A 22,835-nucleotide genomic window follows, 5' to 3' on the forward strand; every position below is an offset into this window, starting at 1 on the left:
AGTACTGTTTGGTGTATGTTGCATCCCAGACAGACTTTGAGAAATCAAATTGACTTGTTGAGTCAATATCTTGTTCTGAGCCAATATGGCATTCAGAGTGTCAATCTCAAGAACTCCTTTCTTCTGACTAGTCCCATTGTTCACAGGATTCCTTTCAGAAGTGTACATGAATTGGTTATTTGCAACCATTTCAATCAATTCTTGAGCTTCTGCAGGCGTCTTCTTCAGATGAAGAGATCCTCCAGCAGAGCTATCCAAGGACATCTTAGATAGTTCAGAGAGACCATCATAGAAAATACCTATGATGCTCCATTCAGAAAGCATGTCTGAAGGACATCTTCTGATTAATTGTTTGTATCTTTCCCAAGCTTCATAGAGGGATTCTCCATCCTTCTGTCTGAAGGTTTGGACTTCCACTCTAAGCTTACTCCATCTTTGTGGTGGAAAGAACTTTGCCAAGAAGGCATTGATTAGCTTTTCCCAAGAGTCCAGGCTTTCTTTAGGTTGAGAATCCAACCATATTCTAGCTCTGTCTCTTACAGCAAAAGGGAATAGCATCAGTCTATAGACCTCAGGGTTAACCCCATTAGTCTTGACTGTGTCACAGATTTGCAAGAATTCAGCTAAAAACTGATGAGGATCTTCCATTGGAAGTCCATGGAACTTGCAATTCTGTTGCATTAGAGAAACTAATTGAGGCTTAAGCTCAAAGTTGTTTGCTCCAATGGCAGGGATAGAAATGCTTCTCCCATAGAAGTCGGGAGTAGGTGCAGTGAAGTCACCCAGCACCTTCCTTGCATTGTTGGCATTGTTGTTGTTTTCGGCTGCCATGGGTTCTTCTTCTTTGAAGAATTCGGTCAGGTCCTCTAAAGAGAGTTGTGCTTTGGCTTCTCTTAGCTTTCGCTTCAAGGTTCTCTCAGGTTCAGGGTCAGCTTCAACAAGAATGCCTTTGTCTCTGCTCCTGCTCATATGAAAGAGAAGAGAACAAGAAAATATGGAATCCTCTATGTCACAGTATAGAGATTCCTTGAAGTGTCAGAGGAAAAGAGAAATAGAAAGAAGAAGGAGAAGGAGAATTTGAACTTTAATTAGATAAGGTTCGAATTGTGCATTAAGAAGGAGTGGTACTCCATAAATAGAAGGATGTGAGAAGGAGGGAAGAGAATTTTCGAAAATTCAATTTAAAAGATTTTGAAAACATTTTGAAAATTTGATTGATAATTTTCGAAAATTGAAAGTGGAAGAGAAATCAAGTGATTTTTGAAAAAGATTTTGAAATTAGAAACTAAAAAGATTTGATTGAAAACTAATTTGAAAAAGATATGATAAAAAAATATGATTGAAAGGTTATTGTCTTAAAAAGATGTGATTGAGAAGATATGATTTGAAAACCATTTTAAAAGATATGTTTTGAAAATTATTTTAAAAGATTTGATTTGGAAAATTAGTGACTTGCCTAACAAGAAAAGATATGATTCAAACATAAAACCTTCCTTAACAGAAAAGGCAAAAAATGTTCAATCAAATCATTAATTGTTAGTAAGTATCTTTGAAAAAGGAAAGAAATTGATTTTGAAAACATTTGATTGAAAAGATATGATTTGAAAAAGATTTGGTTTTGAAAAACTTGAAAAAAAATTGATTTGAAAACAAAATCTTCCCCCTAGCACCATCCTGGCGTTAAACGCCCAGAATGGTATACATTCTGGCGTTTAACGCCCAAAATGCTACCTCTTTGGGCGTTAAACGCCCAACCAGGTGCCCTGGCTGGCGTTTAAACGCCAGTCTGCCTTCTTCACTGGGCATTTTTGAATGCTCAGCTTTTTCTGTATAATTCCTCTGCAGTGTGTTCTGAATCTTCAATTCCTTGTATCATTGACTTGAAAAGACACAAATTAAAAATATTTTTGGATTTTTAATAATCAAAATGCAAAAGGAATCAATTAACAATGCATGCAAGACACCAAACTTAGCAGTTTGTATACTACTGACACTAACAATATGAGAATGCATATGAGACACACAAAATACTTCAAGTCAATAGAATTCAAAGATTAGAACACAAAAATCATCAAGAATTACTTGAGGATCCTTAAGACACATGAATGAATGCATGCAATTGACACCAAACTTAAGATGAGACACTAGACTTAAGCAGGAAACATCAAATATTTTTGGTTTTTATGATTTTGTAAATTTTTTTTTTTTCGAAAATTAAGTGGAAAAAGGTATCAAAATTCTCAATGAGAATTCCAGGAATCAGTGCAATGCTAGTCTAAGACTCCGGTCCAGGAATTAGACATGGCTTCACAGCCAGCCAAGCTTTCAAGGAAAGCTTCGGTCCAAAACACTAGACATGACCAAAGGTCAGCCAAGCCTTAGCAAATCACTGCTCCAAAAGCAAGATTGATACGCAATCAACAAGCTCTTGTGGTGATAAGTTGAAACCTCGGTCCAATCAGATTAGACATGGCTTCTCAGCCAGCCAGATTTCAACAAATCATCATGAAACTCTAGAATTCATCTTCAAGAATTTCGAAAAAATACCTAATCTAAGCAACAAGATGAACCGTCAGTTGTCCAGCCTGAACAATCCCGGGCAATAACACCAAAAATTTGATGTTGTTGCCGGATCTTGGCACTGATGTTACCAAAGGCTTGCTCAAAACTAGAACAATACCCGGCAACGGCGCCAAAAACTTGGTGCGCGAAATTGTGAACTATATTTTTCACAACTCTCATAATCCCTGGTAATGGCTCCAAAAACTTGGTGCGCTCAATACCATGGCATTACACAACTTCGCACAACTAACCAGCAAGTGCACTGGGTCGTCCAAGTAATAAACCTTACGTGAGTAAGGGTCGATCCCACGGAGATTGTTAGTATTGAAGCAAGCTATGGTCATCTTGTAAATCTTAGTCAGGCAAACTCAGATGTATATGGTGATGAACGAAAATAACATAAAAGATAAAGATAGTGATACTTATGTAATTCATTGGTAGGAACTTCAGATAAGCGCATGAAGATGCCTTCCCTTCCGTCTCTCTGCTTTCCTACTGTCTTCATCCAACCCTTCTTACTCCTTTCCATGGCAAGCTCGTATAGGGTCTCACTGTTGTCAGCAGCTACCTCCCATCCTCGCAGTGAAAGCTAATGCTCAATACTCTGTCACAGTACGGCCAATCACCGGTTCGGTTCCCTCCCCTACCGGAATAGAATAACTCTTTTGCGTCTGTCACTAACGCCCAGTAGGTTACAGGTTTGAAGCACGTCACAGTCATTCAGTCATTGAATCCTACTCAGAATACCACAGACAAGGTTAGACCTTCCGGATTCTCTTGAATGCTGCCATCAGTTCTTGCCTATACCACGAAGACTCCGATTAAAGAATCCAAGAGATATTCACTAAGCCTCAGATGCTTGTAGAACAAGAATGGTTGTCAGTCACCTTGTTCATGGGTGAGAATGGTGATGGGCGTCAATCATCACCTTCATCATGTTGAAGAACAAGTGATATCTTGGACAAAGAACAAGCGGAATTGAATGGAAGAACAATAGTAATTGCATTAATACTCGAGGTACAGCAGAGCTCCACACCTTAATCTATGGTGTGTAGAAACTCCACCGTTGAAAATACATAAGCATAAGGTCTAGGCATGGCCGAATGGCCAGCCTCCCAATGATCTAAGAACTAAAATGTCCAAAGATGATCTAGAGATCTAAAAATGATCAAAAGATTTCCATACAATAGTAAAAGGTCCTACTTATAAGAAACTAGTAGCCTAGGGTGTACAGAAATGAGTAAATGACATAAAAATCCTCTTCCGGGCCCACTTGGTGTGTGCTTGGGCTGAGCAATGAAGCAATTTCGTGTAGAGACTCTTCTTGGAGTTAAACGCCAGCTTTGGTGCCAGTTTGGGCGTTTAACTCCCATTTGGGTGCCAGTTCCAGCGTTTAACGCTGGGATTTCTTGAGGTGACTTTGAACGCCGGTTTGGGCCATCAAATCTTGGGCAAAGTATGGACTATTATATATTGCTGGAAAGCCCAGGATGTCTACTTTCCAACGCCGTTGAGAGCGCGCCAATTGGGCTTTTGTAGCTCCAGAAAATCCGCTTCGAATGCAGGGAGGTCAGAATCCAACAGCATCTGCAGTCCTTTTTGGTCTCAGAATCAGATTTTTGCTCAGGTCCCTCAATTTCAGCCAGAAAATACCTGAAATCACAGAAAAACACACAAACTCATAGTAAAGTCCAGAAAAGTGAATTTTAATTAAAAACTAATAAAAATATACTAAAAACTAACTATATCATATCAAAAACATACTAAAAACAATGCCAAAAAGTATACAAATTATCCGCTCATCAGTTGTCAATCACGTGTTCATAGGTGAGAATGATGATGAGTGTCACGGATCATCACATTTGTCATATTGAAGTGCAACGAATATCTTAGAATAGGAGTAAGCATGAATTGAATAGAAAATAGTAGTACTTTGCATTAAAACTCGAGGTACAGCAGAGCTTCACACCTTAATCTATGTTGTGTAGAAACTCCACCGTTGAAAATACATAAGTGGTGGTCCAGGCATGGCCGAGAGGCCAGCCTCCAAAACATGATCAATAGTCTCCTAAGATGAACAATAGATTAAAACTGAGACCAAAGATGTCTAATATAATAATAAAATATTCTATTTATACTAGACTAGCTACTAGGGTTTACAAAAATAAGTCTAAGTGCAGAAATCCACTTTCGGGGCCAACTTGGTATGTGCTTGGGCTGATCTTGAGCTTTACACGTGCAGAGGCTTCTTCTGGAGTTAAACGCCAAGTTGTAACGTGTTTTTGGCGTTAAACTCTGGTTCGTGACGTGTTTCTAGCATTTTACTCCAGAAAGCAGCATGGAACTAGCGTTGAATGCCAGTTTTCGTCATCTAAACTCGAACAAAGTATAGACCATTATATATTGCTGGAAAGCCCTGGATGTCTACTTTCCAACGCTGTTGAGAGTGCGCCATTTGAAGTTCTGTAGCTCCAGAAAATCCATTTCGAGTGTAGGGAGGTCAGAATCCAACAACATCAGCAGTCCTTTGTAAGCCCTCTATCAGACTTTTACTCAGGTCCCTCAATTTCAGCCAGAAAATACCTGAAATCATAGAAAAATACACAAACTCATAGAAAAGTCCAGAAATGTGAATTTAGCATAAAAACTAATGAAAACATCCCTAAAAGTAGCTAGATCCTACTAAAAATACCTAAAATAATGCCAAAAAGCGTATAAATTATTCGCTCATCACAACACCAAACTTAAATTGTTGCTTGTCCCCAAGCAACTGAAAATAAATAGGATAAAAAGAAGAGAATATACTATAAATCTCAAACTATCAATGAATATTAGTTCTAATTAGATGAGTGGGACTTGTAGCTTTTTGCTTCTGAACAGTTTTGGCATCTCACTTTTTCCTTTGAAGTTCAGAATGATTGGCATCTATAGGAACTCAGAGTTCATATAGTGTTATTAATTCTCCTAGTTAAGTATGATGATTCTTGAACACAACTACTTTTATGAGTCTTGGCCGTGGCCCTAAGCACTTTGTTTTCCAGTATTACCACCGGATACATAAATGCCACAGACACATGAATGGGTGAACCTTTTCAGATTGTGACTCATCTTTGCTAAAGTCCCCAGTTAGAGGTGTCCAGAGCTCTTAAGCACACTCCTTTTTGCTTTGGGTCACGACTCTAACCACTCAGTCTCAAGCTTTTCACTTGGACCTACATGCCACAAGCACATGGTTAGGGACAGCTTGATTTAGCCGCTTAGGCCTAGATTTTACTTCCTTGGGCCCTCCTATCAATTAATGCTCAAAGCCTTGGATCCTTTTTACCCTTGCCTTTTGATTTTAAGGGCTATTGGCTTTTTCTGCTTGCTTTTTCTTTTTCTTTCTTTAAAATTTTTTTCGCAAGCTTTTGTTATTCACTGCTTTTTCTTGCTTCAAGAATCAATTTTATGATTTTTCCGATCATCAATAACATTTCTCTTTTTCATCATTCTTTCAAGAGCCAACAATTTTAACATTCATAAACAACAAGATAAAAAATATGCACTGTTCAAGCATCCATTCAGAAAACAAAAAGTATTGTCACCACATCAATATAATTAAACTAAATTCATGGATGAATTCGAAACTCATGTACTTCTTGTTCTTTTGTATTAGAAACATTTTTTCATTTAAGAGAGATGAAGCATTCATGGAATTATTTATAGCCTTAAGACATAGTTACTAAACACTAATGATAATGTAATAAAGACTCAAAACATAAACAAATATGAAGCTTAAAACCGAAAAACAGAGAAATAGGAACAAGGAAGTTAAGGAATGAGTCCACCTTAGTGATGGTGGCGTCTTCTTCTTGAAGGACCAATGATGTCCTTGAGCTCCTCTATGTCTCTTCCTTGCCTTTGTTGCTCCTCCCTCATAGCTCTTTGATCTTCTCTAATCTCATGGAGAATGATGGAGTGCTCTTGGTGCTCCACCCTTAATTGGTCCATGTTATAACTCAAGTCTTCTAGAGAAGTGTTGAGTTGTTCCCAATAGTTATTTGGAGGAAAATGCATCCCTTGAGGCATCTCAGGGATTTCTTGATGGTGAGCTTCCTCATGCGTCTCTTGAGATCCATGAGTAGGCTCTCTTGTTTGCTCCATCCTCTTCTTAGTAATGGGCTTGTCCTCTTCAATGAGGATGTCTCCTTCTATGATAACTCCAGCTGAGTAGCGTAGATGGCAAATGAGATGAGGAAAAGCTAGCCTTGCCAAGGTAGAGGGCTTTTCGGCTATTTGTAGAATTCAAGAGAGATGACTTCATGAACTTCTACTTCCTCTCCAATCATGATGCTATGGATCATGATGGCCTGATCCACAGTAACTTCGGATCGGTTGCTAATGGGGATGATGGAGCGTTGGATGAACTCCAACCATCCTCTAGCCACAGGCTTAAGGTCCAGTCTTCTCAATTGAATTGGCTTGCCTTTAGAGTCTCTTTTCCATTGAGCTCCTTCAACACATATGTCCATAAGGACTTGGCCCAACCTTTGATCAAAGTTGACCCTTCTAGTGTAGGGGCGTGCATCTTCTTGCATCATAGGCAAGTGGAATGCCAACCTTACATTTTCCGGACTGAAATCTAAGTATTTCCCCTGAACCATTGTAAGATAATTCTTTGGATTCGGGTTCATACTTTGATCATGGTTCATAGTGATCCATGCATTGGCATAGAACTCTTGAACCATTAAGATTCTGACTTGTTGAATGGGGTTGGTTAGAACTTCCCAACCTCTTCTTTGGATCTCATATCGGATCTTTGGATACTCATTTTTCTTGAGCATGAAAGGGACCTCAGGGATCACCTTCTTCTTGGCCACAACTTCATAGAAGTGGTCTTGAAGGACCTTTGAGATAAATCTCTCCATCTCCCATGACTCGGAGGTGGAAGCTTTTGTCTTCCCTTTCCTCTTTCTAGAGGTTTTTCCTGCCTTAGGTGCCATAAGTGGTTATGAAAAAAGCAAAAAAAGCTATGCTTTTACCACACCAAACTTAGAATATTGCTCGCCCTCGAGCAAAAGAAGAAAGAATAGAAGAAGAAGAAAATATGGAGGAGAGGGGGAGAGATGTGTATTCGGCCAAGGGGGAGAATAGAGGATTGTGTTGTGTGAGAATGAAGAAGGATGTAGGAGTTTATATAGTAGAGGGAGAGGGGTTGGGTTCGGCCATTTAGGGTGGGTTTGGGTGGGAAGGAGAATTTGAATTTGAAGGTAGGTGGGGTTTATGCGGAAGAGTGGATTGATGTGAGTGGTGAAGAGGTGATGGGGAAGAGAGATTGAGGTGATTGGTGAAGGGTGTTTGAGTAAGAGTGTTATTGGATTGTGTGAAAGAAGAAAGAGGGTGAGTTGAGGTAGGTGGGGATCCTATGGGGTCCACAGATCCTGAGATGATCCTGTGGGGTCCACAGATCCTGAGGTGTCAAGGATTTATCATCCCTACACCAATTAGGCGTGTAAAACGCCATCTGCATGCAATCTTGGTGTTTAACGCCAGATTGATGCCTATTTCTGGCGTTAAACGCCAGTTCTATGCTTGTTTTGGGCGTTCAATGCCAGTCTGCAGCATGTTTCTGGCGTTCAACGCCAGATTCATCCTCTGTTCTGGTGTTGAACGCCAGCTCTCCTCAGGGTGTAATCCTGGCGTTTGAACGCCAGACTGCTACTTGTTTATGGCGTTCAACGCCAGATTCATGCTCTGTTCTGGTGTTGAACGCCAGCCAGATGCTCCTTACTGGCGTTTAAACGCCAGTAAGCTCTTCCTCCAGGGTGTGCTATTTCCTCTGCTATTTTTTATTCTATTTTTAATTTTAGTATTTGTTTTGTGACTCCACATGATCATGAACCTAATAAAACATAAAAGAACAATAAAAATATAGATAAATAAAAATTAGGTTACCTCCCAATAAGCGCTTCTTTAATGTCAATAGCTTGACAGTGAGCTCTCATGGAGCTTCACAGATCATCAGAGCATTGTTGGGACCTCCCAACACCAAACTTAGAGTTTGAATGTGGGGGTTCAACACCAAACTTAGAGTTTGGTTGTGGCCTCCCAACACCAAACTAAGAGTTTGATTGTGGGGGCTCTGTTTGACTCTGTATTGAGAGAAGCTTATCGTGCTTCCTCTCCATGGTTGTAGAAGAAGATCCTTGAGCTTTAAACACAAGGTAGTCCCCATTCAATTGAAGGACTAGGTCTCTTCTATCAACATCAATCACAGCTCCTGCTGTGGCTAGGAAGGGTCTTTCAAGGATGATGCATTCATCCTTCTCCTTCCTAGTGTCTAAGATTATGAAATCATCAGGGATGTAAAGGCCTTTAACCTTCACTAACACGTCCTCTACCAATCCATAAGCTTGTCTTATTGATTTGTCTGCCATCTCTAATGAGAAAGTGACAGCTTGTACCTCAAAGATTATCAGTTTCTCCATTATAGAGAGTGGCATAAGATTTATACTTGACCCTAGGTCACACAGAGCCTTTTCAAAGGTTATGGTGCCTATGGTACAGGATATTAAGAATTTACCAGGATCTTGTTTCTTTTGAGGTAGAGTTTACTGAACCCATGTATCTAGTTCACTAATGAGCAAGGGAGGTTCACCTTCCCAAGACTCATTACCAAACAACTTGGCATTCAGCTTTATGATGGCTCCTAGATTTTGAGCAACTTGCTCTTCAGTTACATCTTCATCCTCTTCAGAGGAAGAATAGTTCTTAGAGCTCATGAATGGTAAAAGGAGGTTCAATAGAATCTCTATGGTCTCTAGGTGAGCCTCATATTCCTTAGGTTCCTTGGTTTGGAACTCCATTTTGTTTGGAGGACGTCCCATGAGGTCTTCCTCATTAGGATTCACGTCCTCCCCTTCTTTTTTGGATTCGGCCATTGTGATTATATCAATGGCCTTGTACTCTCTTTTTGGATTCTCTTCAATATTGCTGGGGAGAGTACTAGGAGGTGTTTCAGTGATTTTCTTACTCAGCTGGCCCACTTGTGCCTCCAAATTTCTGATGGAGGAACTTGTTTCACTCATGAAACTTAAAGTGGCCTTAGACAGATTAGAGACTATATTTGCTAAGCTAGAGAAGCTTTACTCGGAATTCTCTGTCTGTTGCTGAGAAGATGATGGAAAGGGCTTGCTATTGCTAAGCCTGTTTCTTCCACCATTATTAAAGCCTTGTTGGGTCTTTTGTTGATCCTTCCATGAAAAGTTTGGATGATTTCTCCATGAAGAATTATAGGTGTTCCCATAGGGTTCACCCATGTAATTCACCTCTGCCATTGCAGGGTTCTCAGGATCATAAGCTTCTTCTTCAGAAGATGCTTCTTTAGTACTGTTGGATGCATTTTGCCCTCCATTCAGACTTTGAGAGATCATGTTGACTTGCTGAGTCAACATTTTATTCTGAGCCAATATGGTATTCAGAGCATCAATTTCAAGAACTCCCTTCCTCTGAGGCGTCCCATTACTCACATAATTCCTCTCAGAAGTGTACATAAATTGGTTATTTGCAACCATGTTAATGAGTTCTTGAGCTTCTGCAGGCGTTTTCTTTAGGTGAATGGATCCACCTGCAGAATGGTCCAGCGACATCTTAGAGAACTCAGATAGACCATAATAGAATATATCCAAAATGGTCCACTATGAAAGCATATCAGAAGGACACCTTTTGGTCATCTGCTTGTATCTTTCCCAAGCTTCATAGAGGGATTCACCATCTTTCTGTTTGAAGGTCTGAACATCCACTCTAAGCTTGCTCAGTTTTTGAGGAGGAAAGAACTTAGCCAAGAAGGCCGTGACCAGCTTATTCCAAGAGTCCAGGCTATCTTTAGGTTGTGAGTCTAACCATGTTCTAGCTCTGTCTTTTACAGCAAAAGGGAAAAGCATGAGCCTGTATACTTCAGGATCTACTCCATTAGTCTTAACAGTCTCACAGATCTGCAAGAACTCAGTTAAAAACTGATAGGGATCTTCTGATGGAAGTCCATGAAACTTGCAGTTATGTTGTATTAGAGCAACTAGTTGAGGTTTCAGCTCAAAATTGTTTGCTCCAATGGAAGGGATTGAGATGCTTCTTCCATTAAATTTGGAAGTAGGTGTAGTATAATCACCAAGCATCTTCCTTACATTATTGTTGTTGGGTTTGGCTGCCATATCCTTTTTTTGTTCGAAAATTTTAGTAAGGTTGTCTCTGGATTGTTGTATTTTAGCTTCTCTTAATTTCCTCTTCAGAGTCCTTTCAGGTTCAGGATCAGTTTCAACAAGAATGCCTTTTTCCTTGTTCCTGCTCATATGAAAGAGAAGAAAACAAAGAAAATCTAGAATCCTCTATGTCACAGTATAGAGATTCCTTTATGTGAGTAAAAGAATAAAAAAAATAGAAGAAGGATGAGAAAAATTCGAACACAGATAGAAGAGAGGGTTCGAATTTTTAGATGAAGAGAAGTGTTAGTAAATGAATAAATAAATAGAAAAGAGATGAGAGAGAGGAGAAAATTCGAATTTTAACTAAAAGAGAAAAAAATATTTTTATTTTTATTTTAATTATTAGTTAAAATTCAAAAATTAAGAGAAGAGGTAAGATAAAATTAAAATTTAAAAAATTAGTTAATAAAAAAGAATTTTGAAAAAGGGGAGGTTGATTTTTGAAAATTAGAAAGAAAAAAGTAGTTAGGTGGTTTTGAAAAAGATAAGAAACAAACAAAAAGTCAATTAGTTAGTTGAAAAAGATTTGAAAATCAATTTTGAAAAGATAAGAAGTTAGAAAAGATTTTTGAAATTGATTTTGAAAAAGATATGATTTGAAAAGATATGATTGAAAATATATTTTGAAAAAGATTTGATTTTAAAATTAAAATTGATTACTTGACTAACAAGAAACTAAAAAATATGATTCTAGAATTTAAAGATTGAACCTTTCTTAACAAGAAAGTAACAAACTTCAAATTTTTGAATCAATCACATTAATTGTTAGCAAAGTTTTCGAAAATTTGAAATGAAATTAAGAAAAAGATTTAAAAAAAAATTATTTTCAAATTTTCAAAAATCATAAAAAATAAAAAAGATTTGATTTTTGAAAAAGTTTTGAAAAGATAGGATTTTTTTTTAAAATTGAAATCTTGACTTGACTAACAAGAAACAACTTATTTTAAAATTTTTTGACTAAGTCAACCCAAAATTTCGAATTTTATGAGAGAAATAAGGGAAAGATATTTTTTTATTTTTAAATTTTTAATGAGGAGAGAGAAAAACACAAAAATGACTCACAATATAAAAATTATGAATCAAAACACATGATGCATGCAAGAACACTATGAATGTTAAGATGAACACCAAGAATACTTTGAATGTCAAGATAAACAGCAAGATTTTATTTTTGAAAAATTTTCAAGAAAAGAAAACATGCAAGACACCAAACTTAAAAATTTTTCATATTTAGACACTAAGAATTCAAAAATGCATATGAGAAACAACAAAAAACACACAACAAGAAAATATCAAGATCAAACAAGAAGATTTACCAAGAACAACTTGAAGATCATGAAGAACACATGCATGAATTTTCGAAAAATGCATAAATTTTAAAAACATGCAATTGACACCAAACTTAAAAATTGACACTAGACTCAAACAAGAAACACAAAATATTTTTTATTTTTATGATTTTATTAATTTTTTTGTATTTTTTTCGAAATTTATTATTATTTTTTTTGAAAAACGAAAACAAAGAAATAATTTTGAAAGATTTTTGAAAACTTTTTGAAAAAAAAAATTACCTAATCTGAGCAACAAGATGAACCGTCAGTTGTCCAAACTCGAACAATCCCCGGCAACGGCGCCAAAAACTTGATAGGCAAAATTGTGATTTACTCTTTTCATAACTTGAACAATTCTTAGCAATGGCTCCAAAAACTTGGTGCACACTACTATGGTTCACTCACATTCTTCACAACTTCACACAACTAACCAGCAAGTACACTGGGTCGTCCAAGTAATAAACCTTACGTGAGTAAAGGTCGATCCCACGGAGATTGTTGGTATGAAGCAAGCTATGGTCATTGGTGCACGAAATTGTGATTCGTTCTTTTCACAACTCAAACAGTCCCCGGTAATGGCTCCAAAAACTTGGTGCTCAATACCATGGTCTAAACATAATTTGACAACTCCGCACAACTAACCAGCAAGTGCACTGGGTCGTCCAAGTAATAAACCTTACGCGAGTAAGGGTCGATCCCACGGAGATTGTTGGTATGAAGCAAGCTATGGTCACCTTGTAAATCTCAGTCAGGTGAATTCAAATGGTTATGGGTGATTTATGAATAAAGCATAAAATAAAGATAGAGATACTTATGTAATCCATTGGTGAGAATTTCAGATAAGCGTATGGAGATGCTTTGTCCCTTCCGTCTCTCTGCTTTCCTACTGTCTTCATCCAATCCTTCTTACTCCTTTCCATGGCAAGCTGTATGTTGGGCATCACCGTTGTCAGTGGCTACAGTCCCGTCCTCTCAGTGAAAATGTTCAACGCGCTCTGTCACAACACGGCTAATCATCTGTCGGTTCTCAATCAGGTTGGAATAGAATCCATTGATTCTTTTGCGTCTGTCACTAACGCCCAGCCTTCAGGAGTTTGAAGCTCATCACAGTCATTCAATCATTGAATCCTACTCAGAATACCACAGACAAGGTTTAGACCTTCTGGATTCTCTTGAATGCCGCCATCAATTCTAGCTTATACCACGAAGATTCTGATTAAGGAATCCAAGAGATAAACATTCAAGCCTTGTTTGCCAGTAGAACGGGAGTGGTTGTCAGGCACGCGTTCATAAGTGAGAATGATGATGAGCGTCACATAATCATCACATTCATCATGTTCTTGGGTGCAAATGAATATCTTAGAACAAGAATAGGCTGAATTGAATAGAAAAACAATAGTAATTGCATTAATACTCGAGGTACAGCAGAGCTCCACACCTTAATCTATGGTGTGTAGAAACTCCACCGTTGAAAATACATAAGAACAAGGTTCAGGCATGGCCGAGAGGCCAGCCCCCAATGATCTAAGAACTAGACGTCCAAAGATGATCCTAAGATCTAAAATGATCCAAAGATCAAAATACAATAGCAAAAGGTCCTATTTGTAGAGAACTAGTAGCTTAGGGTTTACAAAGATGAGTAAATGACATAAAAATCCACTTCCGGGCCCACTTGGTGTGTGCTTGGGCTGAGCATTGAAGCTTTCATGTGTAGAGACTTTTCTTGGAGTTAAATGCCAGCTTTTGTGCCAGTTTGGGCGTTTAACTCCCATTCTTGTGCCAGTTCCGGCGTTTAACGCCGTGCAGTTTTGAGCTGATTTGGAACGCCGGTTTGGGCCATCAAATCTTGGGCAAAGTATGGACTATTATACATTGCTGGAAAGCCCAGGATGTCTACTTTCCAACTCAATTAAGAACGTGCCAATTGGGTTTCTGTAGCTCCAGAAAATTCACTTCGAATGCAGGGAGGTTAGAATCCAATAGCATCTGCAGTCCTTTTCAGCCTCTGAATCAGATTTTTGCTCAAGTCCCTCAATTTCAGCCAGAAAATACCTGAAATCACAGAAAAACACACAAACTCATAGTAAAGTCCGGAAAAGTAAATTTTAACTAAAAACTAATAAAAATATAATAAAAACTAACTAAAACTTACTAAAAACAATGCCAAAAAGCGTATAAATTATCCGCTCATCACAACACCAAACTTAAATAGTTGCTTGTCCCCAAGAAACTGAAAATCAAATAAGATAAAAAGAAGAGAATATGCAATGAATTCTAAAAATATCTATGAAGATCAGTATTAATTAGATGAGCGGGGCTTTTAGCTTTTTGCCTTTGAATAGTTTTGGCATCTCACTCTATCCTTTGAAATTCAGAATGATTGGCTTCTATAGGAACTCAGAATCCAGATAGTGTTATTGATTCTCCTAGTTAAGTATGATGATTCTTGAACACAACTACTTTATGAGTCTTGGCCGTGGCCCAAAGCACTCTGTCTTCCAGTATTACCACCGGATATATACATGCCACAGACACATAACTGGGTGAACCTTTTCAGATTGTGACTCAGCTTTGCTAGAGTCCCCAATTAGAGGTGTCCAAGGTTCTTAAGCACACTCTTTTTGCCTTGGATCACAACTTTATTTCTCTCTTTTTCTTTTCATTTTTTTGTATTCACTGCTTTTTCTTGCTTCAAGAATCATTTTTATGATTTTTCAGATCCTCAGTAACATGTCTCCTTTTTCATCATTCTTTCAAGAGCTAATCATTCATGAACAAAAAATTCAAAAGACATATGCACTGTTCAAGCATACATTCAGAAACCAAAATATTGCCACCACATCAAAATAATTAATCTGTTATAAAATTCAAAATTCATGCAATTCTTCTCTTTTTCAATTAAGAACATTTTTCATTTAAGAAAGGTGATGGATTCATAGGACATTCATAACTTTAAGGCATGGACACTAAGACACTAATGATCATAAGACACAAACATAGATAACATAAGCATGAAAATTCGAAAAACAGGAAAATAAAGAACAAGGAAATTAAAGAACGGGTCCACCTTAGTGATGGCGGCTTGTTCTTCTTCTTGAAGATCTTATGGAGTGCTTGAGCTCCTCAATATCTCTTCCTTGCCTTTGTTGCTCTTCTCTCATGATTCTTTGATCTTCTCTAATTTCATGGAGGAGGATGGAATGTTCTTGGTGCTGCACCCTTAGTTGTCCCATGTTGGAACTCAATTCTCCTAGGGAGGTGTTGATTTGCTCCCAATAGTTTTGTAGAGGAAAGTGCATCCCTTGAGGCATCTCAGGGATTTCATGATGAGTGGGATCTCTTGTTTGCTCCATCCTGAATAACAGAGGTGACAAATGAGATGAGGAAAGGCTAACCTTGCCAAGGTAGAGGACTTGTTCGCCACCTTATAAAGTTCTTGGGCTATAACCTCATGAACTTCTACTTCCTCTCCAATCATGATGTTATGAATCATGATGGCCCGGTCTATAGTAACTTCAGACCGGTTGCTAGTGGGAATGATTAAGCGTTGGATAAACTCCAACCATCCCCTAGCCACGGGCTTGAGGTCATGCCTTCTCAGTTGAACCGGCTTCCTTCTTGAATCTCTCTTCCATTGAGCGCCCTCTTCACAAATGTCTATGAGGACTTGGTCCAACCTTTGATCAAAGTTGACCCTTCTAGTGTAGGGGTGTTCATCTATTTGCATCATGGGCAAGTTGAATGCCAACCTTACATTTTCCAGACTAAAACCTAAGCATTTCCCACGAACCATTGTAAGCCAATTCATTGGATTCGGGTTCACACTTTGATCATGGTTCTTGGTGATCCATGCATTGGCATAGAACTCTTGAACCATTAAGTTTCTGACTTGTTGAATGGGGTTGGTAAGAACTTTCCAACCTCTTCTTCGGATCACATGTCGGATCTTCGGATATTCACTCTTTTTGAGTTTGAAAGGGACCTCGGGGATCACCTTCTTCATGGCCACAAATTCATAGAAGTGGTCTTGATGCACCCTTGAGATGAATCTCTCCATCTCCCATGAATCGGAGGTGGAAGCTTTTGCCTTCCCTTTCCTCTTTTTAGAGGTTTCTCCGGCCTTGGATGCCATAAATGGTTATGGAAAAACAAAAAGCAATGCTTTTACCACACCAAACTTAAAAGTTTGCTCGTCCTCGAGCAAAAGAAGAAAGAAGAGAGTAGAAGAAGAAGAAATAGAGGAGATGGAGATGGCTTTGTGGTTCAGCCAAAGGGGGAGAAGTAGTGTTTAGGTTGTGTGAAAATGAAGGAGTGAAGATGGGTTTATATAGGGGTAGAGAGAGGGGTAGGGTTCGGCCATTATGGGTGGGTTTGGGAGGGAAAGTGGTTTGAATTTGAATGGTGAGGTAGGTGGGGTTTTATGAAGGATGGATGTGAGTGGTGAAGAGAATAGTGGGATTTGATAGGTGAGGAGTTTTTGGGGAAGAGGTGTTGAGGTGATTGGTGAATGGGTGAAGAAGAGAGAGGGTGGTGGTGTAGGTGGGGATCCTGTGGGGTCCACAGATCCTGAGGTGTCAAGGAAAATTCATCCATGCACCAAGTGGCGAGCAAAAATGCTCTTCATGCTAATTCTGGCGTTAAACGCCGGGCTGGTGCCCATTTCTGGCGTTTAACGCCAACTTTTTGCCCTTTCCTGGCGTTTAACGCCAGTCTGGTGCCCCTTTCTGGCGTTAAACACCCAGAATGGTGCCAGACTAGGCGTTAAACGCCCATTTGCTGCTCTTACTAGCGTTTAAACGCCATCAAGGTTTTCCTCTAGGGTGTGCTATTTTTCTTTCTATTTTTCATTCTGTTTTTGCTTTTTCAATTGATTTTGTGACTTTCCATGATCATCAACCTACAGAAAACATAAAATAACAAAGGAAATTAGATAAATATAACATTGGGTTGCCTCCCAACAAGCGCTTTTTTAATGTCAGTAGCTTGACAGTGGGCTCTCATGGAGCCTCACAGATACTCAGAGCAATGTTGGAACCTCCCAACACCAAACTTAGAGTTTGAATGTGGGGGTTCAACACCAAACTTAGAAGTTGGTTGTGGCCTCCCAACACCAAACTTAGAGTTTGACTGTGGGGGCTCTGTTTGACTCTGTTTTGAGAGAAGCTCTTCATGCTTCCTCTCCATGGTAACAGAGGGATATCCTTGAGCTTTAAACACAAAGGATTCTTCATTCACTTGAATGATCAATTCTCCTCTATCAACATCAATCACAGCCTTTGCTGTGGCTAGGAAGGGTCTGCCAAGGATGATGGATTCATCCATGCACTTCCCAGTCTCTAGGACTATGAAATAAGCAGGGATGTAATGGTCTTTAACTTTCACCAAAACATCCTCTACAAGTCCATAAGCTTGTTTTCTTGAATTGTCTGCCATCTCTAGTGAGATTCTTGCAGCTTGTACCTCAAATATCCCTAGCTTCCCCATTACAGAGAGAGGCATAAGGTTTATGCTTGACCCTAGGTCACACAGAGCCTTCTCAAAGGTCATGGTGCCTATGGTACAAGGTATTGAGAACTTCCCAGGGTCCTGTCTCTTTTGAGGTAATCTCTGCCTAGTTAAGTCATCCAGTTCTTTGGTGAACAAAGGAGGTTCGTTCTCCCAAGTCTCATTACCAAATAACTTGTCATTTAGCTTCATGATTGCTCCAAGGTACTTAGCAACTTGCTCTTCAGTGACATCTTCATCCTCTTCAGAGGAAGAATATTCATCAGAGCTCATGAATAGCAGAAGTAAATCCACTGGAATCTTTATGGTCTCAGTGTGAGCCTCAGATTCCCATGGTTCCTCATTAGGGAATTCATTGGAGGCCAGTGGACGTCCATTGTGGTCTTCCTCAGTGGCGCTCACTGCCTCTTCCTCCTCTCCAAATTCGGCCATGTTGATGGCCTTGCACTCTCCTTTTGGATTTTCTTCTGTATTGCTTGGAAGTGTACTAGGAGGGAGTTCAGTAATTTTCTTGCTCAGCTGTCCCACTTGTGCCTCCAAGTTTCTAATGGAGGACCTTGTTTCAGTCATGAAACTTTGAGTGGTTTTGATTAGATCAGAGACCATGGTTGCTAAGTCAAAGTGGCTCTGCTTAGAATTCTCTGTCTGTTGCTGAGAAGATGATGGAAAAGGCTTGCCATTGCTAAACCTATTTCTTCCACCATTATTGTTGTTGAAACCTTATTGAGGTCTCTGTTGATCCTTCCATGAGAGATTTGGATGATTTCTCCATGAAGAATTATAGGTGTTTCCATAGGGTTCTCCTATGTAATTCACCTCTTCCATTGAAGGGTTCTCAGGATCATAAGCTTCTTCTTCAGATGAAGCATCCTTAGTACTGCCTGGTGCAGCTTGCATTCTAGACATACTTTGAGAAATCATATTGACTTGCTGAGTCAATATTTTGTTCTGAGCCAATATGGCATTCAGAGTATCAATCTCAAGAACTCCTTTCTTCTGATTCGTCCCATTGTTCACAGGATTCCTTTCAGAAGTGTACATGAATTGGTTATTTGCAATCATTTCAATGAGTTCTTGAGCTTCTGCAGGCGTCTTCTTCAGATGAAGAGATTCTCCAGCAGAGCTGTCCAATGACATCTTAGACAGTTCAGACAGACCATCATAGAAGATACCTATGATGCTCCATTCAGAAAGCATGTCAGATGGACACTTTTTGATCAATTGTTTGTATCTTTCCCAAGCTTCATAGAGGGATTCACCTTCCTTCTGTCTGAAGGTTTGGACTTCCACTCTAAGCTTACTCAATTTTTGAGGTGGAAAGAACTTTGCCAAGAAGGCATTGACTAGCTTTTCCCAAGAGTTCAGGCTTTCTTTAGGTTGTGAATCCAACCATATCCTAGCTCTGTCTCTTACAGCAAAAGGGAATAGCATAAGTCTGTAGACCTCAGGGTCAACTCCATTGGTCTTGACAGTGTCACAGATTTGCAAAAACTCAGCTAAAAACTGATGAGGATCTTCCAATGGAAGTCCATGGAACTTGCAATTTTGTTGCATTAGAGAAACTAATTGAGGCTTAAGCTCAAAGTTGTTTGCTCCAATGGCAGGGATAGAGATGCTTCTCCCATAGAAGTCGGGAGTAGGTGCAGTAAAGTCACGCAGCACCTTCCTTTGTTGGCATTGTTGTTATTTTCGGCTGCCATGGGTTCTTCTTCGTTGAAGATTTCTGTTAGGTCCTCTACAGAGAGTTGTGCTTTAGCTTCTCTTAGCTTTCGCTTCAAGGTCCTTTCAGGTTCAGGGTCAGCCTCAATAAGAATGCTTTTGTCTTTGCTCCTGCTCATATAAAAGAGAAGAGAACAAGAAAATATGGAATCCTCTATGTCACAGTATAGAGACTCCTTGAAGTGTCAGAGGAAAAGAAAAATAGAAGGAAGAGATAGAAAATTCGAACTTATCAAGGAAAGATAGAGTTCAGATTGTGCATTGAGGGGTAGTGTTAGTCCATAAATAGAAGGATGTGAGAAGAGGGGAAGAAATTTTTGAAAATTAAGTAAAAAGATTTTAAAAACATTTTGAAAAATACTAATTGATTTTCGAAAACTAGGAGTGGAAAAGAAATCAAGTGATTTTTGAAAAAGATTTTGAAATTAGAAATCAGAAAGATATGATTGAAAACTATTTTGAAAAAGATGTGATTAAAAGATATGATTGAGAAGATATGATTTGAAAAATAATTTAAAAAGATTTGATTTTAAAAATTAATGACCTGCCTAACAAGAAAGATATGATTCAAACATTAAACCTTTCTCAACAGAAAAGGCAACATACTTGAAATGTTGAATCAAATCATTAATTTTAAAAAAGGTTTGATTGAAAAGATATGATTTGAAAAAGATTTGATTTTAAAAAATTTTGAAAACTTAAAAAAAATCTGCATTAAAAACAAAATCTTCCCTCTTGTGCAATCCTGACGTTAAACGCCCAGAATGGTATACATTCTGGCGTTTAACGCCCAAATTGCTACCTTTTTGGGTGTTAAACGCCCAGCCAGGTATCCTGGCTGGCGTTTGGACGCCAATTTTCCTTCCTCACTGGGCATTTTGAATGCCCAGCTTTTTCTGTATAATTCCTCTGCTGTATGTTCTGAATCTTCAATTCTCTGTAGTATTGACTTGAAAAGACAAAAAGAAAAATTTTTTGGATTTTTAATAATGAGGAATAATCAAAATGCAACTAAAATCAAATAACAATGCATGTAAGACACCAAACTTAGAAGTTTGTATACTACTGACACTAACAAATTGAGAATGCATATGAGAAACACAAAATACTCAAGACAAGAGAATTTAAAGATCAGAGCAAGGAAATCATCAAGAACATCTTGAAGATCACTTAAGACACATGAATGAATGCAAGAAGAACAGAAACATGCAATTGACACCAAACTTAAAATGAGACACTAGACTCAAACAAGAAATATTTTTGGATTTTTTTTCGAAAATTAAGTGGAAAAGAAAATAAGTATATCAAAATTCTTAATGAGAATTCCAGGAATCATGCAATGTTAGTCTAAAGCTTTAATCTAAAGAAATTAGACATGGCTAGCCAAGCTTCAGTAGGACATTACATTCAAGAGCTAAATTGATGAGAATCAATCAGCTTTGGTGATGATAAGAACATCACCTTGAAACACTAGAATTCATTCTTAAGAACTCTGAAGAAAAATGCCTAATCTAAGCAACAAGATGAACCGTCAGTTGTCCAAACTCAACAATCCCCGGCAACGGCGCCAAAAACTTGGTGCACGAAATTGTGATTCGTTCTTTTCACAACTCAAACAGTCCCTGGTAATGGCTCCAAAAACTTGGTGCTCAATACCATGGTCTAAACATAATTTCACAACTTCGCACAACTAACCAGCAAGTGCACTGGGTCGTCCAAGTAATAAACCTTATGCGAGTAAGGGTCGATCCCACGGAGATTGTTGGTATGAAGCAAGCTATGGTCACCTTGTAAATCTCAGTCAGGCGAATTCAAATGGTTATGGGTGATTTATGAATAAAGCATAAAATAAAGATAGAGATACTTATGTAATCCATTGGTGAGAATTTTAGATAAGCGTATGGAGATGCTTTATCCCTTCCGTCTCTCTGCTTTCTTACTGTCTTCATCCAATCCTTCTTACTCCTTTCCATGGCAAGCTGTATGTTGGGCATCACCGTTGTCAGTGACTACAGTCCCGTCCTCTCAGTGAAAATGTTCAACGCGCTCTATCACAGCACGGCTAATCATCTGTCGGTTCTCAATCAGGTTGGAATAGAATCCATTGATTCTTTTGCGTCTGTCACTAACGCCCAGCTTCAGGAGTTTGAAGCTCATCACAGTCATTCAATCATTGAATCCTACTCAGAATACCACAGACAAGGTTTAGACCTTTCGAATTCTCTTGAATGCCGCCATCAATTCTAGCTTATACCACGAAGATTCTGATTAAGGAATCCAAGAGATAAACATTCAAGCCTTGTTTGCTTGTAGAACGGGAGTGGTTGTCAGGCATGCGTTCATAAGTGAGAATGATGATGAGCGTCACATAATCATCACATTCATCATGTTCTTGGGTGCAAATGAATATCTTAGAACAAGAATAGGCTGAATTGAATAGAAGAACAATAGTAATTGCATTAATACTCGAGGTACAGCAGAGCTCTACACCTTAATCTATGGTGTGTAGAAACTCCACCGTTGAAAATACATAAGAACAAGGTTCAGGTATGGCCGAGAGGCCAGCCCCCAATGATCTAAGAACTAGACGTCCAAAGATGATCCTAAGATCTAAAATGATCCAAAGATCAAAATACAATAGCAAAAGGTCCTATTTGTAGAGAACTAGTAGCTTAGGGTTTACAAAGATGAGTAAATGACATAAAAATCCACTTCCGGGTCCACTTGGTGTGTGCTTGGGCTGAGCATTAAAGCTTTCATGTATAGAGACTTTTTTTGGAGTTAAACGCCAGCTTTTGTGCCAGTTTGGGCGTTTAACTCCCATTCTTGTGCCAGTTCTGGCGTTTAACGCCGGGCAGTTTTGAGTTGATTTGGAACGCTAGTTTAAGCCATCAAATCTTGGGCAAAGTATGGACTATTAGGAAAGCCCAGGATGTCTACTTTCCAACGCAGTTGAGAGCGCGCCAATTGAGCTTCTGTAGCTCCAGAAAATCTACTTCGAGTGCAGGGAGGTCAGAATCCAACAGCATCTGCAGTCCTTTTCAGCCTCTGAATCAGATTTTTGCTCAAGTCCCTCAATTTTCAGCCAGAAAATACCTGAAATCACAGAAAAACACACAAACTCATAGTAAAGTCCAGAAAAGTGAATTTTAACTAAAAACTAATAAAAATATAATAAAAACTAACTAAAACATACTAAAAACGTACTAAAAACAATGCCAAAAAGCGTATAAATTATCCGCTCATCAGTCATCTTATAAATCTCAGTTAGGCTGATTCAAATGATTATAATGGTTTTCAAAAATAATAATAAATAAAGCATAAAATAAAGATAGAGATACTTTTGTAATTCATTGGTGGGAATTTCAGATAAGTGTATGGAGATGCTTTGTCCCTGTTGAATCTCTTCTTTCCTACAGCCTTTCTTCAATCCTTCATACTCTTTTCCATGGCAAGCTGTATGTAGGGCATCACCGTT

General features: G+C 38.6%; 3 non-coding genes across 3 annotated transcripts; all 3 read left to right on the forward strand.

Annotated features, from left to right (window-relative positions):
* The first annotated feature begins 318 nt into the window (after positions 1–318).
* On the forward strand, positions 319–426 carry LOC130938286 (small nucleolar RNA R71). The gene has a single exon (XR_009069458.1). It is a non-coding gene; the product is annotated as a small nucleolar RNA R71 (small nucleolar RNA).
* Positions 427–10,244: 9,818 nt separating this feature from the next.
* LOC130937092 (small nucleolar RNA R71) lies at positions 10,245–10,352 on the forward strand. Its single transcript, XR_009068326.1, has one exon. It is a non-coding gene; the product is annotated as a small nucleolar RNA R71 (small nucleolar RNA).
* Positions 10,353–18,833: 8,481 nt separating this feature from the next.
* Positions 18,834–18,937, forward strand: LOC130938061 (small nucleolar RNA R71). The gene has a single exon (XR_009069243.1). It is a non-coding gene; the product is annotated as a small nucleolar RNA R71 (small nucleolar RNA).
* The last annotated feature ends 3,898 nt before the right edge of the window (positions 18,938–22,835 follow it).

The sequence above is a fragment of the Arachis stenosperma genome, chromosome 6, assembly GCF_014773155.1.
Source record: "Arachis stenosperma cultivar V10309 chromosome 6, arast.V10309.gnm1.PFL2, whole genome shotgun sequence".
Lineage (NCBI taxonomy): Eukaryota > Viridiplantae > Streptophyta > Magnoliopsida > Fabales > Fabaceae > Arachis > Arachis stenosperma.